Consider the following 15328-nt stretch of genomic DNA (forward strand, 5'->3'; position numbering starts at 1 on the left):
AGTCCAGTTATCTTTTTATAGAAATTGGCAAGCTGAATCTAAAATATATGTGAAAATGAAACGAGTAGGACATGACTTAGCAACTGAACCACAATAGAGTGCAGGGTAAGAATGTAGAGGATGAAAATGAGTCTTAACCCCAAGCTAATGTTAACCACAATAATTTGAAATGATTCAAAGTTCTACACAGAAAAGCTAAAAATATAAAGCTTCCAAAGTGAATCATGAAAGATTAACTTCATATGCTACAGTATGCAAAAAAATGTCCTGGGCACAAAAAGCACTAATCAAAAATAATAATAAGGGAAAGATTGAATTTTATCAAAGTTAAGAACTTCTATTCATCAAGAACTGGTGTTAAGAAAGTCGGATCAAAAGCTTAGAGAAAATATTTTCAAAATGTATATTTTACAACAGACTTGGAGTGTATTTAGAATGTACAATGAATTCTATGAATCCATAAGGAAAACAAATAGATTTTAAAATGGCCATGTAACTTGAATAAATTTTTCAAAAAAGAATATGTAAAACTAACCAATAAGTAAATGAAAAATGTCATCTGTAAGAAGGAAAATGCAAATTGAAACTTTAATAAGATACCATTTCAAAGCCATCAAAATGGCTCAAAGTAAAAGACTGATGATAATATTGGGAGATAGGAAACTGGTGGTATTCTCATACATTGCTGATGGAAGTATACAATGAAATGCCCAGTTTAGAGACATATTTGACAATTTCTTAAAAAGGTAAACATGTTTCTTTTGATTACAACCTAGCAATTTCATTTCTATTTTCCCAAGATAAATAGACACAAGTCCATAAAAAGAACTGTACAAACGTGTTTTTAGTAGCTCTATTCATAAAATTAAATAACTGGTGAAAAAAACTCAAAAACCCCTCAATGTCCATCAGTAGAAGAATGGATAAACAAATGATTTCTTTACCATTCAATCAATGGTAAACTACTCAGCAATTAAAATACAATTACTAATATAGTCAGTGATAGGGATGAATCTCCAAAACATTGTGATGAACAAACGAATCTAGACACAAAGAGTAGGTAACATATATATTGCATGTGTATGAAGTTAAAAACTAGGCAAAACTTATCCATGGTGGTGGAACAGGAAATTGCTTCCAGCAGATTTGGCAGCCTGGGTGGTGAGGAACAGGAAAACGTGATAGACGTATTCTGAATTATAATGTGGCTATAGGTTATCTGGCTGAATACACCTGTCAAAACACAAACTGCCGGGGCCAGCGTGAGGAATCCCACCCGTGACCAGGTCATGCGGAAGGAAGCCTGACAAAATGCAAGGACATGATCAGGCTTCAGGGGTTCCCCCTGGAATTTCCTGAGCATCCACCCCCCAAGACCAGAGTCCACCTACTCTTCTGTCATTAACAGGGGGCTGTCCCCCCACCATCTTTTTCTGGAAAAAATTAGAGCTTTTAGATAATAAATCTCCTGGGCATAATACGAGTGTTTCAATCCAAAAACCCCTCTGATGGCTTTCTAGCCTGCCTGCAGGACTCATACAGCTGCGCATGTGATTGTTTGAGGCCTCCTGACCCCAGGAGGCACAGGAAGCTTAAAACATCCTAGGAATGTAGGGGCTTCCGAGGAGTCAAAATCATTAGAATAGGACTGATTAAAGGTTTCATTTGTTGAGCCAATACTTGCTGCCAAATTTTCATATCTTTTATTTGTTGATATAGTTGGTATATAGAAAAAACAAGTAGCAATATTAGATCTTTGAGTTAAGTACCTTCTTTGTTATAACCCACTGTGCCTCTGTTCTATAGAGATGTTACTTTAGTGCTTTAAAAAGATGCAGATTAAAGAAAAACACTTCGGGGGAAACGAGATTAACATTCATTAAGGGAGGGAGCCAAAAAGTGTTAGCAAGCCTCTTGGCCAGAAGATAATGTAAATCACCTGAGACCTTTTGTATACAAAAAGATATACAGAAAGAGTCTGGGCTGCTGAAGCTGCATAACTTTGTATTACCCATTGATCTCTATGTACAATCAAAAAGGTATAAAAGGCCTTTCTAGACAATAGAGGCCAGGCCAGTCATTGGAAGGACTGGTTTCCCCCGTGTCTTCTCTTTACTCTAATTTCAGGCTGTAGTCCCATCTGGGGCATGGAGGCTCACCATGTCTACTTACTTGTCCTGGCTTCTAAGATCCAAAAGAGAGAGAGCCCAAGATGGGGCACTCTCCGATATTCAAATGGACACCGGTGGCCTAATGTAGATGGTGCAAGCTTCTTGCTGGAACTTTATTGGCTTTCCGTGTAAACCAAGTTATTCAGCCTCTTTTCTCCACTTAATTTTCCTACTACACTATTTCTTCCTAATCTAATCTTATATTAATAAATAAATAAGTTTTTTCCTCACCTACTCCGTCTCCACTTCGAATCACCCTGGATCCACCGGGGCTGGACCCCGGCAACAAACTAAACACTTAAGTTACATACAATTCAATATATATGAACCTGCCTCAAGTATGCATGCGTGTGTGTGTGTGTGTGTGTGTATGTATATATATACACACACTTGAGGCAGATATATAAGTTTTACCTCAAGTAGAACTTATATACCTCTTGATGGAAAAATCCATATATTTCAAGGGATAGTCATAGAGAGCAACTATCACCATCTCCTACAGAACATGACCCTTTGTTAATAATTAGGCAAATGTGAATCTATGGTAATTGAGCCAGGCTAGGTAACAACAACAACAACAAAACAAACAAACAAACAAAAGTGGGAGTAAATATATTTTGACTACAAATATAGGTAATACTAGGTGATTATTACCTAGGCAAGTCCTTTGTCTTCACTGAATCTGCTTCTCATCTATAGAATCAACATGATTAGGTGTCAGGGGATTTTGTCATCATTTTTTTCTTGAAACATTTTATCTATAAACACAACATACAGAAATAAAGGCAGAACTTCCCTAGTTGAAGTGGAGTGGGGCTTCAGTACACATCCATATAGGCCTGCCTGTTTCCACTGCAGTGGGTCCCAGTGCATCTCTGGGGAACCCTATGATTCTGACAAAGATACTTCAAAGCTCTGTCTTTGAACAGAGCTTTTTCAAAGCTCTGTCTTTGAAAGCTTTATCCTCAAAGTAATTAATCTGCAATTTATTTTTAATGCAATTATATTTCGATGCTCATTTTAATGGTATATTATTTATTTATATAGACACAAAGGACTGTATAAGTCTAATGTGTACCACATAGTGATCTGATTTACATATACCATGGAGTGATTATCACAATACGTGGATGAACATCATCCCATACAGATACAAACTAAATGGAAAAAATTTTTCTTCTGATAAGAATGCTTAGATTTATACTCTTGACTATCATAAACAACAAATGGCAGTGTTAATTATGTTCATCATGTTGTACATTACATCCTTAGTCAGTTTAGTTCAGTCGCTCAGTCGTGTCCGACTCTTTGCGACCCCATGAATTGCAGCATGCCGGGCCTCCCTGTCCATCACCAACTCCCGGAGTTCACTCAGACTCACGTCCATCGAGTCAGTGATGCCATCCAGCCATCTCATCCTCTGTCATCCCCTTCTCCTCCTGCCCCCAATCCCTCCCAGCATCAGAGTCTTTTCCAATGAGTCAACTCTTCACATGAGGTGACCAAAGTACTGGTACTTACTTATAATTGGAAGTTTGTACTTTTTGACTACTTTCAGCCAATTGTCCCTCCCCCCACTTCTTCTCACCTCTGGTAACCACAGATCTGACCTCTTTTTCTATGAGCTTGTTTGAAGTATAATGGACCTACAATACTATGTTAGTTTCTGTTACATGACATAGTGACTCAATATTTTGATACATTTCAAACTGATCACCATATTAAATCCAGTTACCATCTGTCACCGTACAAAAATATTACATAGTTATTGATTATATTCCCCATACTGTTTTTTTTTCATACCTGTGACATTTATTTTGCAACTGGAAGTTTGTACTTCATGATCTCCATTACCTATTTCTTTCCTTCCCTGACTGTCCTCCCCTCTGACAACCACTTATATTTTCTCTGTATCTATAATACTCTTTGTTTTGTTATATTTGTTCAGTTTTAGAGTCCATGTGTAAGTGAAACCATACAGGATTCATCTTTGTCTGACTTATTTTACTTACCATAATACCCTCTAGTTCCATCCATGCTGCTACAAAAGGCAAGATTTCATTCTTTTATGAGTAATAGTCCACTGTATGTGTATATTTATCAGTCTATGTGCCCAGTCACTCAGTCGTGTCTGACTCTTTGTGACCCCCTGGTGGATATAGCCCACCAGCTCCTCTGTCGATGGAATTCTCCAGGCAAGAATACTGGAGCAGGTTGCCATTTCCTACTCCAGGGGATCTTCCCAACCCAGTGATCAAACCCGTGTCTCCTGTGTCCCCTGCACTGGCAAGTGGATTCTTTCAATTTAGCCACCTGGGAAGCCCCACAGAAAGAGAGAGATACACACCACATTTGTTGCATTTGTCTATTGATAGGCATTTAGGTTTATTCCACATCCTGGCTATTGTAAATAATTCTTCATTGAACATGGGGATGCACATATTTTTTTTTGAATTAGTATTTTTGTTTTCTTCAGATAAATATCAAGAAGTGGAAGTTTTGCTAGATCTATTAGTTTGCTAGAACTGTTTGGTAGTTCTATTTTTAATTTTGGGGGGGAATCTGCATACTTTTTTCTGTAGTGGTTACATCAATTTACATTCCCACCAACTGTGTTCAAGTGTTCACTTTTCTCTACATCTTTACCAACACAGATTTATTGCCTTTTTGACAATAGCCATTCTGACAGGTATGGGATGATATCTCATTGCAGTTTTGATTTGCATTTCCTTGATGATTAGAGATGTTGACCATCTTTTCATATACCTGTTGATCATCTGTATGTCTTCCTTGGAAAAAAATGTTAAGATTCCCTGCCCATTTTTAAGTCAAGTTTTTTTTGTTTTTGAAGTCGACTCAAGTAAGTTATTTGTATATTTTGCAATTAACTTCATATCAGATATATCATTTGCAAATATTTCCTTCCATTCAAAAGATATATCATTTGCAAATATCTCCTTCCAATCAATCTTTTCCCCATTGTACATCTTGCCTCCTTTGTCATAGATTGATTGTTCATAAAAGTGTGGATTCATTTCTAGGCTCTCCATTTTGTTCCACTGATCTATGTAATTGTTTGTGGGCCAGTGCCATACTGTTTTGATTAATGTAGTTTTATAGTACAGCTTGAAGCTGAAACATGATACCACTAGCTTTGGTCTTCTATCTTAAAAAGGTTTTGTCTATTTGGGGTCTTTTTTGATTCCATCAGTTCAGTTCAGTCGCTCAGTCATGTCTGACTCTTTGCGACCCCATGAATTGCAGCATGCCAGGCCTCCCTGTCCATCACCAACTCCCAAAGTTCACCCAGACTCACGTCCATCGAGTCAGTGATGCCATCCAGCCATCTCATCCTCTGTTGTCCCCTTCTCCTCCTGCCCCCAATCCCTCCCAGCATCAAAGTCTTTTCCAATAAGTCAACTCTTCACATGAGGTGGCCAAAGTATTGGAGCTTCAGCTTTAGCATCATTCCTTCCAAAGAAATCCCCGGGCTGATCTCCTTCAGAATGGACTGGTTGGATCTCTTTGCAGTCCAAGGACTCTCAAGAGTCTTCGCCACTTCTCTCAAGAGTTATTTCTCCACTGATCTCCAGTAGCATAGTGGGTACCTACTGACCTGGGGAGTTCCTCTTTCAGTATCCTATCATTTTGCCTTTTCATACTGTTCATGGAGTTCTCAAGGCAAGAATACTGAAGTGGTTTGCCATTCCCTTCTCCAGCGGACCACATTCTGTCAGACCTCTCCACCATGACCCATTCGCCGTGGATTGCCCCGCGGACATGGCTTAGTTTCATTGAGTTAGACAAGGCTGTGGTCCTAGTGTGATTGGATTGACTAGTTTTCTGTGAGTATGGTTTTAGTGTGTCTGCCCTCTGATGCCCTCTTGCAACACCTACCATCTTAACTTGGGTTTCTCTTACCTTGGGCGTGGGGTCTCTCTTCCCGGCTGCTCCAGCAAAGCGCAGCCACTGCTCCTTACCTTGGACGAGGGGTATCTCCTCACTGCCACCCTTCCTGATCTTCAGTGTGGGATGGCTCCTCTAGGCCCTCCTGTGCCCAGGCAGCCACCACTCCTTGGACGTGGGGTTGCTCCTCCCAGCTGCTGCCCCTGGCCTCAGGCATGGGGTTGCTCCTCTGGGCCGTCATCCCTGACCTCGGACTCAGGGTAGCTCCTCTCCACCGTTCCTGCACCGTTGCAGCCTGGCACTCTAGGCCGCTGCCCTTGACCTTGGACATGGGGTAACTCTTCTTGGCTGCTGCCCTTTGGGCATGGGGTCCTCCCGGCTTCTCCCCCGGACCACGGATGTGGGGTAGCTCCTCTCCACCACGCTTAGTGCACCAGCCGCAGCCACCTGCGCTTAGTGCACCTTAGTGCGCCAGCCACAGCCGCCTGTGCTTAGATTCCATACAAATTTTAAAATTACTTGTTGTTTTGTGGAAAATGTCATTGGTATTTTGATAGGGATTGCATTGAATCTGTAGATTGTCTCAGATATTGTGGTCATTTCAAAAACACTAATTCTTTCAATACACCAATGTGATCATAGTATATGATCCCACTTGATCACAGTACATGATCCCTTTAATGTATTGCTGGATTTGGATTGCCTATATTTTTGAGGATTTTTGCATCTATATTAATCAATGACATTGCTCTGGAGTTTTCTGTGATAACTTCCTCCAGTTTTGGTATCAGGATGATGCTGGCCTCATAGAATGAGTTCAGAAGTTTTCCTTCCTCTGTAATTTTTTGGAATGATTTGAGAAGGATAGGTGTTAACGTTTCTGTAAATGTTTTTACAGATTTCGCCTGTAAAGGCATCTGATCCTGGACTTTTGTTTGGAGTTTTAATTACTGATTCAACTCATAGTTAGTAATTGGTCTGTTCATATTTTCTATTTCTCCTTGTTTCAGTCTTGCAATATTATACATTTTTAGGAATTTGTCCGTCTTGTCTAGGTTATCCATTTTATTGGCATATAATCCTTTGTAGTAATCTATTGAGATCCTTTGTATTTTTCTGGTATTGGTTGTAACTTTTCCTTTCATTGATTTGGACCCTCTTTTAATTTTAATAAGTCTGGCTAAGTTTTATCAATTTTGTTTATGTTTTCAAAGAGTCAGTTTCATGGATCTTTTATAGTTTCCTTTAGTCTTTATTTCATTTATTTTTGCTCTGATCTTTGATTTCTTTCCTTCTGTTAACTTTTGGTTTTATTTTTTATTCTTTTCCTAATTCTTTTAGATACAAGGTAAGGTTCTTTGAGTTTTTTTCCCCCCCCCCCCCGGAGGTAGGCTTGTATTGCTATAAACTTCCCTCTTAGACTTGCTTTTGCTTTATCCCATAGCTTTTAGATTACTGTTTATTGTTTTCATATGTCTCCAGGTATTTGATTTCTTCTATGATGCATTAGTCATTTTGTAGCATATTATTTAGCTCCATGTTTTTATATGTTGGGCTTCCCCGGTGGCTCAGAGGGTAGAGCGTCTTCCTGTAATGTAGGAGACCCAGTTCAATCCCTGGGTGATTAAAATCCCCTGGAAAAGGAAAATCCCATGGATGTAGTAGCCTGGTAGGCTATATTCCATGGGGTCACAAACAGCTGGACATGACTGAGTGACTTCACTTTAACTTTTCACTTTCACTTTTTCATGTGTTGTTGTTTTTTTCTTTTTTGCATTTTTTTTTCTGTTGTAGATTATTCCAATCTCATAGGATTATTGTTGCAAAAATGCTTGATATGATTTCAGTTTTTCTAAAATTTACTGAGACTTCTTTCATGGCCTAGTATATGATTTATCCTGGAGAATTTTCCATGTGCACTTGAAGTGAATGTGTATTCTGTTGCTTTTGGTTGGAATATTATATATACATACATACATATATATACACATACATATACATATGTGTGTGTGTGTATATATATATATATATACACATACACCCCCCCACACACACATATTAATGTTCCCTACTATTTTTATCCACTTCCCTGGTGGCTCAGATGGTAAACTGTCTGCCTACAATGCAGGAGACCTGGGTTCGATCCCTGGGTTGGGAAGATCCCCTGGCGAAGGAAATGGCAACACACTCTAGCACTCTTGCCTGGAAAATCTCATGGATGGAGGAGCCTGGTAGGCTACAATCAATGGGGTCACAAAGAGTGGGACGTAGTGACTTCACTTCACTATTATTTTTAATATCAATTTCTCCCTTTATGTCCATTAATATTTGCTCTATGTATTTAAGTGTTCCTATGTTGGGTGCATGGGCTTCCCAGGTGGTGCAGTGGTAAAGAATCCACCTGCCAGTGTAGGAGATGCAGGTTTGATCCCTGGCTCAGGAAGATTCCTTAAAGAAGGAAATGGAAACCCACTCCTGTATTCTTGCCTGGTAAAGCCCATGGACAGAGGAGCCTAGAGGTCTATAGTTGATGGGGTCACAACAGAATTGGACACCACTTAACAACTAAACAACAACAACAAATGTTGGATGCACTGTTGTTTAGTTGCTCATTCACGTCTGACTCTTTGGCCACATGGACTGCAGCATGCCAGGCTTCCATGACCTTCACCATCTCCCTGAGCAGGCTTAAACTTATGTTCATTGAATTGATGATGTCATCCAACCATCTTGTCCTCTGTCTTCCCTTCTCCTCCTGCCTTCAGTCTTTCCCAGCATCAGGGTCTTTTCTAATGAACCAGTTATTTACATCAGGTGCCCAAAGTATTGGAGCTTCTCTTCAGCATTAATCCTTCCAGTGAATATTAAGGGCTGATTTCCTTTAGGATTGACTGGTTTGATCTTGCAGTCCAAGGGACTCTCAAGAGTCTTCTCCAACACCACAGTTCAAAAGCATCAATTCTTTGGTGCCCAGCTTTCTTTATAGTCCAACTCTCACATTCATAAATGACTACAGGAAAAACCATAGCTTTGACTATACAAACCTTTGTTGGCACAATAATGTCTCTGCTTTTTAATATGCTGTCTAGATTTGTCATAGCTTTTCTTCCAAGGAGAAAGTGTCTTTTAATTTCATGGCTGCAATTACCATCTTCAGTGATTTTAGAGCCCAAGAAAATAAAGTCTGACACTGTTTCCACTGTTTCCCCATCTATTTGCCATGAAGTGATAGGACTGGATGTCATGATCTTAGTTTTTTGAATGTTGAGTTTTAAGCCAGCTTTCTCACTCTCCGCTTTCACCTTCATCAAGAGGCTTTTTAGTTCCTCTTCTCTTTCTGCTATAAGGGTGGTGTTATCTGCATATCTGAGATTATTGGTATTTCTCCTGGCAATCTTGATACCAGCTTGTGCTTCTTCCAGCCCAGCGTTTCTCATGATGTACTCTGCATATAATTTAAATAAGCAGGGTGACAATATACAGCCTTGATGTGCTCCTTTCCCAATTTGGAACCAGTTTGTTGTTCCATGTCCAGTTTTAACTCTTGTTTCTTGACATGCATACAGATTTCCCAGGAGGCAGCTCAGGTGGTCTGGTACTCTCATCTCTTGAAGAATTTTCCATAGTTTGTTGTGATCCATGCAGTCAAAGGCTTTAGTGTAGTCAGTGAAGCAGAAGCAGATGTTTTTCTGGAATTCTCTTGCATATTTATTTATAATTGAATCTTCTTCTTGAGTGATGCTTTGATCATAATGTTCTCTCTGTCTCTTGTTACCACCTTTGTTTTAAAGCCTATTTTGTCAGATATGTGCTGGCATTCTTACAATTAATATGTCTGGGTTATTTTCATGATTTCATGAGGTCAAATTGAAACTTTCAGTGACATAAAAAGAAAATGAGTGACCTCTGGTCTGAAGCATTATAAGTAAGTTGGGGCTTTTCTGGAGGATGGCCTGAAGAGTACACATGTAAACTAGATTTTCTAAAAGTATATTGACTGTACTTTTACTTTTCAGTTGGAATTTCTTCCAAAATAATGGGCAAAGGGTACAAACATTTCAGAAGAATAGAAGGGTCCTAAAAATTCTCTTTAAACAGTGATTTTTATTGAAATAAACAATGCTTTGACACAAAGTAAGCTATATAAACAAAAATAGCTAAATGCTGCTATCTGGAAAAAGGAGCACATGCTTCAAATAAAACATGAAATATAGGCACTACATTATGGAAATAGGTTTACTGTCAAACAGGCAATTAAAATCTAAAGTATAGTGAGCCAAGGACACATTCATTTTCTAAAGCTGGTATGAATAACAAGAGGACTCTTTCCACTTCTTTTCTCTTTCTTACAAATAAAACCAGAATAGAATTATTTCACTTATGGTGGAGTATATATTTTCAGACAATGCTGACACATCTTTATTGCTCAATCTGTTACTAAAAAAATTAAACCTGCTTTTGCAGTGAGTGGACAGTTAGTTTGGCTGCACATGTTAATAGCCTCTACCTGAGTTAATATACCATTTAGAGCTGTGTGATTGTGAAAATAATCCTCGAAGTAAACAACACATACTCCATGGTAAACATTACATTATCCCCAAGCAGAGTGAAGTCAACTCAATAAATAAAAGCCCTGGCAGTAATTTCTACCTCTTACAATTAAACTAATTATTGCTTGAAAATGAAGTGTGGTAATGTCATTCATTACTTGCAGCAAAGCCCTACAAAGCTTATGTATTTGAGAACTTATTGTCTTTTGGTTAATGGACATTAATTTTTTTCAACCATAGCTCTTGACCATTTTACAAGGACAATTACAGCATTGGCACAGGAAGATTTGTGTGAATAAATTCAGTTGTCTAAAGTGTGCACCAAAGGAAACCATTACTTGTCCAAGGACTCTAGGACATTGGTGACAAAATTAGTAAAGAAAAATAAGTTTAGTTTCTATTGCTGAGGCATTTGCTGCAACTATAATGTTTACTCTGTTTTATTAAATGGAAACTAAAGATACAAGTAATATGGCTGACTAGAAAATACTCTACATGGCTAATATTTATTAATGCATCTGCAGTATTTATCAAGAGCTATTAGACATACTGCACATAAATCATCTTGTTTAATTTTTGCAGCAGTCACAAGGTGTGCATTGTTCATCTTGGGTGTGTTAGGATCATAAACAATGAAATAATTTCATAAAATGATAAAAGATGATAAAGTTAGCTTTGAGACAAGGCAGAAACTCAAAGGCTACAAATATTAACAAAAATATTTATTTATATACACACAGTAATTTCACTACTGGGAACTTAAGCCAATAAGTAATCATATATATATATATGTTATTTCCAGTATAACCTGTAGAAGCCAATAAAAGTGAGAGTGATGAAGAAATCAAGACAAAAGATAGTTCCTGTAAATCTACTAAACAAAGAAGTGTTGTGTATAATGGTTAGAGATGAGTTACATATTCCAACTTTAAGTGGAGAACAAAACAAAGAGAAATCAATTACAAGTTTCAGTATCTTTAATATGAAATCAATAGATAGAATTAAGTTCATTTTTCTGTGTTGGTATTAAGGTTTGATAAAGATTTCCCCCGTGGAGCCTCATAAAAGTGATTCTCCTTAATGAACTTGAAAAGTTCTTCAACAGCAGGCTTACAGCAAATACCACAAATCCTGAGTCGTATGTGAAAGTGTAGCTCAGAGAAACGATTCCACCAGGGGATCAGTGACAAGAATACTGAAGTCTCTGATGGTCTTATTTGAACCAGGAACAAATTTAGAACATGTGGATGACTGAGTGAATTATAAAGGGTTTAAGTTTAATAGTTTTAAAAACTGTGTTCCCAGTATCTTTACCTCTGTCAAAGATGCCAGAGAAAGGATGAAAGAGGGGAGGATTTGTTGGAAGAGGGGTGATTCTCTTTCTGTCTTCCTGTTTACAGAGAGCAGCTCCTTTCTTATCAGTTTCATTTTGGGGCTTTATTACTATTTTAAGAGAGGATTCATTGGAGAAGAAAACTATGGAGTGAGTTTATTACAGCAATATTTGAAGGAGAGAAATAATTACAACATAAAATCACAAATTTAGATGGTCAATACTGAAATCTGATTGATTATATTCTTTGCAGCCAAAGATGGAGAAGCTTGATACAGTTAGCAAAAACAAGACCGGGAGCTGACTGTGGCTCGAATCATGAACTCTTTATTGCCAAATTCAGACATAAACTTAACAAAGAAAGGAAAACCACTAGACCATCCAGGTATGATCTAAATCAAATCCCTTATGATTATACAGTGGAAGTGACAAATAGATTCAAGGGATTAGATCTGATAGACAGAGTGCCTGAAGAACTATGGACAGAGGTTCACGACATTGTACAGGAGGCAGTGATCAGATCATCCCCAAGAAAAATAAGTGCAAAAAGCCAAAATGGTTGTCTGAGGAGGCCTTACAAATAACTGAGAAAAGAATAGAAGTGAAAGGCAAAGGAGGAAAGGAACGATATACCCATTTGAATGCAGAGTTACAAAGAGTAGCAATGAGATAAGAAAGCCTTTCTCAGTGACCAATGAGAAGAAATAGAGGAAAACAACAGAATGGGAAAGACTAGAGATCTCTTCAAGAAAATTAGAGATACCAAGGGAACATTTCATGCAAAGATGGGCTCAATAAAGGACAGAAAGATATGGATCGAACAGAAGCAGAAGATATTAAGAAGACGTGGCAAGAATACACAGAACTATACAAAAAAGATCTTCATGACCCAGATAACCACAATAGTGTGATCACTCACCTAGACCCAGACATCCTGGAATGTGAAGTCAAGTGTGCCTTAGGAAGCATCACCACGAACAAAGTTAGTGGAGGTGATGGAATTCCAGTTGAGCTATTTCAAATCCTGAAAGATGATGCTGTGAAAGTGCTGCACTCAATATGCCAGCAAATTTGGAAAACTCAGCAGTGGCTTCAGGACTGGGAAAGGTCAGTTTTCATTCCAATCCCAAAGACAGGCGATGCCAAAGAATGCTCAAACTACCTCATAATTGCACTCATTTCACACGCTAGCAAAGTAATGCTCAAAATTCTCCAAGATAGGCTTTAACAGTACATGAATCATGAACTTCCAGATGTTCAAGTTGGATTTAGAAAGCCAGAGGAAACAGAGATCAAATTGGCAACATCCACTGGATCATCAAAGAGCAAGAGGAATACCAGAAAAACATCTATTTCTGCTTTATTGACTATGCCAAAGCCTTTGACTGTGTGGATCACAATAAACTGTGGGAAATTCTGAAAGAGATGGGAATACTGGACCACCTGACCTGCATCTTGAGAAATCTGTATGCAGGCCAGGAAGCAACAGTTAGAACTGCACATGGAACAACAGACTGGTTCCAAATAGGAAAAGGAGTACCTCAAGGCTGTATATTGTCACCTTGCTTATTTAACTTCTATGCAGAGTACATCATGAGAAACGCTGGACTGGAGGTAGCACAAGCTGGAATCAAAGTTACCGGGAGAAATATCAATAACCTCAGATATGCAGATGACAGCACCCTTATGGCAGAATGTGGAGAAGAACTAAAGAGCCTCTTGATGAGGGTGAAAGTGGAGAGTAAAAAATTTGGCTTAACACTCAACATTCAGAAAACTAAGATCATGGTATGCGGTTCCATCACTTCAAGGCAAATAGATGGGGAAACAATGACAGACTATTTTGGGGGGCTCCAAAATCACTGCAGATGGTGACTGCAATGAAATTAAAAGACAATAAAGGTATGACCAACCTAGACAGCATATTAAAAAAAAAATAGACATCACTTTGCCAAGAAAGGTCCATCTAGTCAAAGCTATGGTTTTACAAGTAGTCATATATGGATATAAGACTTGAAATATAAAGAAAGCTGGGTGCAAAAGAATTGATGCCTTTGATCTGTGGTGTTGGAGAAGACTCTTGAGAGTCTCTTAAACTGCAAGGAGATCCAACCAATCCACCTAAATGAAATAAGTCCTAAATATTCATTGGAAGGATTGATGCTGAAGCTGAAACTCCAATACTTTGGCCACCTGATGTGAAGAACCAATTCATTTGAAAAGACCCTCATGCTGGGGAAGATTGAAGGCAGGAGGAGAAGGGGACAACAGAGGATGAGATGACTGGATGGCATCATTGAATCAATGGATATGAGTTTGAGTTGTTGATGGACAGGGAAGCCTGGCATGCTGCAGCCCATGGAGGTTGGAAAGATTCCGACATGACTGAGCAACTGAACTGAACTGAAAATCACAAAAGTACACTAATGACTAAACAACAATACAAATTTAGTTCTAAAAGAAGTATTGTGCACATGTGTTAATATTGGGTCACACATTGCAACTCTGATTTTAACAGAGATCAAAACAAAGAAAGAAACCAGGCCCTCTTTCTTTTCAATGAGGTGGCCGAACAAATGCAGACCTTTGTGAAAACCCTAACAGGCAAGACCATCACCCATGAAGTTGAGACCAGTGACACTACTGGGAATCATGTCAAAGCCAAAATCCAAGACAAGGAGGACTTCCCACCTGATCAGCAGAGTCTGATTTTCACTGGCATACAGCTAGAGAATGGCTGCAGTATGTCAGACTATATCCAGAAAAAGTCCACCCTACACTTGGTGCTTCATCTGTGAGACGACATCATCCAGGCTTCTCTCCACCAGTTTGCTCAGAAATACAACTGGGACAAGATGATCTGCCACAGGTGTTATACTCAATTAGACCCCTGCACTGTCAACTGCTACAAATGCAGCCAAATCAACAACCTGTGCCCCAAGAAGAAGGTCAAATAAGGCCCCTCCATCCACTTCTCCTTGGCTCTCAAGGTGGCCACCTGCCCAAGCTCCATGGCCCTGGAGCCTCAATAAAATTTCCCTTTCACTGAAAAAATAAATAAATAAATAAATTACAAGATTTGATGTCAACATGAGCCAGTATATTGATGCTATCACAGGTGATGCTTGTGAAAATTAAATATAGAAGATTTTATATGAGAAAAGAAAATACATAAAGATGAAATTTTATTAACGTGATTTGAATTTTTTTTTCTTTTCATCTTTAAACTTTCCTTTAGGAAAAAGCAATAATTTTGACTACATAAAATTTTTAAGTTAAAAGCAAATCACCACATGATAGAAAGTATTTGTTACAATTGCAACTGTAAAGTTTTAATATCCTTATTATCGATAATAATTATTCAGTGA

At 38.5% G+C, this 15328-nt stretch overlaps 1 pseudogene; it reads left to right on the forward strand.

Moving 5' to 3' along the window:
• Positions 1–14533: 14533 nt before the first annotated feature.
• Positions 14534–14917, forward strand: LOC120851765 (annotated as a pseudogene).
• The last annotated feature ends 411 nt before the right edge of the window (positions 14918–15328 follow it).

Source organism: Oryx dammah, unplaced genomic scaffold (genome assembly GCF_014754425.2).
Source record: "Oryx dammah isolate SB20612 unplaced genomic scaffold, SCBI_Odam_1.1 HiC_scaffold_25, whole genome shotgun sequence".
NCBI lineage: Eukaryota > Metazoa > Chordata > Mammalia > Artiodactyla > Bovidae > Oryx > Oryx dammah.